The 4,525-nt window shown below is 37.9% G+C and overlaps 1 pseudogene; it reads right to left on the bottom strand.

Moving 5' to 3' along the window:
* On the bottom strand, positions 245–3,861 carry LOC107633173 (annotated as a pseudogene).

Genomic DNA, 4,525 nt, shown 5'->3' with positions numbered 1-4,525 from the left:
AATCCCACCCCCCCCCCCCCCTTCCCCCCTTTTTTTTTTTCCCCTTTTTGTCTTCTCTAATCAAACTTGACAATTCACTTAACATGATTTTAGGTGAATCTTGAATCATAAAACTAAACATGTAAACTCGACTCAATTGAGGAGCTAACATACAATACCACGCATTAAGTCAAGCTTTGATAACCTCATATAATCGCATATGTAAATCTACATGGAAGGGAACATTCAAGACATTAAGCATATGCGTAACAAAACCAGTTACATATTTGTTAAAAAGGAAAGAAATACATCTGGAACAGGTAGAAATTTTTAATGTTTTTTGACATCCAATATCAATGTCAAACAGCTCAGACTAGGGAACAAAATATCTACATTTCTGTTTTCTACCTCAAAGTTGGCAGATGAGAAACAGCATCTAATTGTTATGCACCTGCATCAGTAGACATGGTTTGTCGATGTAACTCCTCATGTGCATTCCTCAGAAATTGATCCCAACCACTTCCTGGGGCAGTATCCAGGTAATCATATGGAACAGCAGTTTTCAGGCCTGGCCTAACAACACAACGATCATCAATAATTCTGAACTCTGCATCCCCTCCTTCACTGTAGATATGCTCTAATTCATCCCACGTAAACAACAATGGCAATGTAAAGGCACCCAAGGGTTGAAGTCCATGACCTTAACTCTCTCGTTCCTTGTAATAAACATCAAATGAGTAGTTTTCAGACTCAAATCTATCTCTAACATAACTGTTGAAAAATCCATGTATCAGCAATTGGAGGCTGCTCTTCTTTTCAAGCAAAGGAGGATAAAAGGTAGTAACTTCTCGCTGAGAAATTCCAAGTAATTTCTGATCTCGCACAAAGCAACGGAACTCCATGTCAGGTTGAAGGGATGGATACCATTTTCGAAGGGCAAGAAAAAGCTCTCGGGGTCTGGACGAAGATTTATCATGGCAACAGTCATAAGCGTGGCACAAATCATGCACCAATGAGTCAGATGCGCGGAACAAGAGTGCAATCTCACTGAAAGAGGTGCAACGAAGGCTGCCACAAGTACTTATCCAAGCCAAATCTTTTGGGGCACTCTAATTCAACTTGGGGAAGACTGCACCCCAACATGATTGCCAGCTTCCTCTCCAACATGGTTATGTGCTTCTTCTTCCATGGTGGCTTCTAGATCTTCCTCCACTAGTTCCTCTCCAACTATCCCTTTGCCTCTTGCTTCCCTCCTTAGTCTAAGAAAGGTCATCTCAATTTCACTATCAAAGGGAGATGAAGTCTCTCCTCTTCTACCTGTCATACACTTGACAAATAACCAGCAGAGAACAAGTGAAGTAAGAAAAATCTTGTTGAGATTAGTGGTTAGCTTTGTTGATGCAATTAATCGAACAGTTAGAAGAGTGGAAATATGGACGATAGGTAACTAAAATAATCAAGGAAAAAGAAATAGAACTCAGAGCAGAGATGAAAGAAAAATAAAAAGTGCTAGTGAAATAAAATAAAATAAAATAACAAGGAAATTAAATTGCTTAATCTAGCTCTCCAATCAATTTAATCACTGTCAAATTTAAGTCAATTTCCGGCAACGGTGCCATAAAACTTGATGACCAGAATTCACACCCCATATAATGAATGATGAATCCGCTCTTTGGCAAGCGCACCAAATATCGTCAAGTAATAACCCACTAGGAGTGGGATCGTATTCACAGAGATTAATTGGATTAAGCAAGCAATAGTTAATTGATTATCCTAGTTAGACTATTCAGATTGGAGTGATAATCAAACAAGAAAATGTAAATTGCATGAAAGTAAAGGAAAGCAATAAAGTGCAAGAAAGTAAATGGCAAGGAAAGTAAAGTACAAGAAAGTAAAGTGCTCGAAATGTAAAGTGATGAAAATGTAAATAACCATAAAGTAAATAAAAGAAAGAAAGATAAAATAAGCATTGGGATCAAGAGGTATTGCATTCTCCGGATTAATTGATTTCATCTCATCTTCAATCATGCAACTCATTGACCTCTTGGCAATCATAATTGATTGAGCCCCAATCCCTTGGTGATTCAATCTCTCAAATCTTGATCAATAGTCAATTCCTTGGTTTAATTGCTCATGAGAAGAGATGAAACTTGTTCCCTGTTACCTTCAGGTTCTGATGCGTTTCCTTCTTGTTGAGGAGTTTGATCTTGTATGGCTGAGACTTGATTAGCCTTCATCTTCTTGGTTAAGGCTGCTATTTGTGCTGCAGTTGCCTTGTATTGAGCTAACAAAGCATCTACAGAGTTGAGTTCTAACACTCCTTTCTTCTGAGTTCTTTCTGAAGCATAGAAATACTCATTTTCTGCTACAGTCTCGATGACTTCTATGGCTTCTTCAATGGTTTTCTTCTTGTTGAGTGAGTCTCCTGAAGAATGATCCACGGCCTTCTTTGATTCATAGGATAGCCCTTCATAGAAGATGTGTAGTTGTACCCACTCATTGAACATTTCTGGTGGACACCTTCTTGTCAAATCTTTGAATCTCTCCCAGGCCTCATAGAGTGTTTTTTCATGTGTTTTCGGGGTCAATATCTTCCTCAATTCCAATGCCCATCATAATGTGTTATATATGGTTGGAAAGCCCTGGATGTCTACTTTCTAATGGCACTGAAATCATCTCATTTGGAGTTGTGTAGCTCAATATATTTTTATTTGAATGAGAGGAGGTCAGGCTGGCATATGCCCTGGCGTGCCACGCCCACTTCTTGGCGTGCCACACCCATAGTGGGGCTCAAAATCACTCCTCTGGAACTTAAGCCTGGCGTGCCATGCCCAAAACACCAAGTGGCACGCCCTCTTTGAGATCTTGGCTTCACAAACTTGGCGTGCCACGCCCAGAGCTCCAAGTGGCACGCCCATGTAAAATTCTTCAACCTTCTTTGCTGGAATGTTGGCTTGGCGTGCCACGCCCAGAGCTTCAAGTGGCACGCCCAGCTTCACACGCCCATTTTTATTTGTTGTTTTCATTCCCCTTTTGTTGCTCTTTTCACCTAAAATTCAGCACAAACCCATTTCAAAGCAATGTACCATAATATATATCATTTGGTTCATGAAATTGCATTGATTTAATGAGATTATGCTCTTTTTATGGCCCTTTTAGATAAGAAAAAATGGTACATGATGCGCAGTAATCAGTTCCTTAATTTTCAACTCAAGTTCTGGAAATGAAGGCGGTGGAGAAGGTTCTTCTGCTTCATCAGCAGTTCCTTCAGACACCTGAAAATCTTCATCATCTGAATTATGAATTCTATTCGGCAAGGCATCTTCATCCAACACAGAAGCAGGCAACAAAAATGTCCCAGAGTCATCAAGAAGGTACTTAATAAAAGATTCAGGGAGTTTATGAATTATGGTCTTGATAGATACAGATTTGAACTTCGGGTACCATTCTTGAATTTGGCATCGATTGACCTTTTCCTCTTAAATATTTGTTGAATGGTTCTTTCTGTCTCAAATAAATATGGCAGAACCTTTAATAATCTGGATCTGACACGCATTGGCAATAGAGTAATGTAACTTATGCAATGTTTAGAGTCAAAATATCCTAAAGGTTGGACGTTACAATACAGTCCCAAAAGTTTTTATCAGTCTGTGATATTTAATGTGCTACAAAATGGGAGACGACTCTATCAGGTGATGAGTCTACCAGAACAGTATTTTATATTTCAAAATAACGAATGAGCTAAATGATAGAGTTGTAAAAGTACTATATATTGTTAACAAGTTAGAAGGGATGGTATAAGACTGATTTATTGTATACCAAAACCATAACGAAAATAAAATATAGCTAGAGATGCAGACAATGCAGCCAGTACAGTCTCATGAGCATGACAGATCAAAACATTAAACCATTCTATCCTTTGATAATTCCCATGAATAAATTGTATTTTCAAAAAACAAATTTCTTCTGGAAATCACACATAAGATTCCCAGTCCCATCAATCATCCAAAGAGTCAAACAAACAAAATTTACAGTTCTAAATTGGCATCCACTACATCATACTCATACTCAGACTCATACTCACAGTCACTCACTCGGAAGAAAGAACAGAGAATAAAATATAACTTTCTTCCCTCAGCTTTGAAGCAGCCAGATACTCAGATATTAACTACCTTAAGAAGTGACCTAGTTATTAAAACCACTTATAGACTTTACATTTTCATAATCAGATTACAGGAAGGTATATTTAGTAGCATATAACAAAGCCACAACATCATTGAAACATGTTAAGCAAGTGTGTATTTCCTCTAACAAATGAAAAACAAACAAGCGACATTTTATAAGCAAAAGATGTAAAAACCCATAACAAAATCAAAGGGAGAATGATATCCAGATGAAGCACCACTATATATCTCTTAATTGCAAATTCAGCAACACCACATATCTACCAAGACATTGCAATTCTGAATTTCTTTCCTAAAAAAGCTGCAACACATGCTCGATTACCTTTTTCTAATAATAATAATTAATTGGACTTAATGCTGTA

The sequence above is a fragment of the Arachis ipaensis genome, chromosome B03 (assembly GCF_000816755.2).
Source record: "Arachis ipaensis cultivar K30076 chromosome B03, Araip1.1, whole genome shotgun sequence".
Classification (NCBI taxonomy): domain Eukaryota; kingdom Viridiplantae; phylum Streptophyta; class Magnoliopsida; order Fabales; family Fabaceae; genus Arachis; species Arachis ipaensis.
The sequence above is the reverse complement of the archived record's forward strand: the minus strand, read 5'-3'. Positions and strand labels throughout refer to the sequence as shown.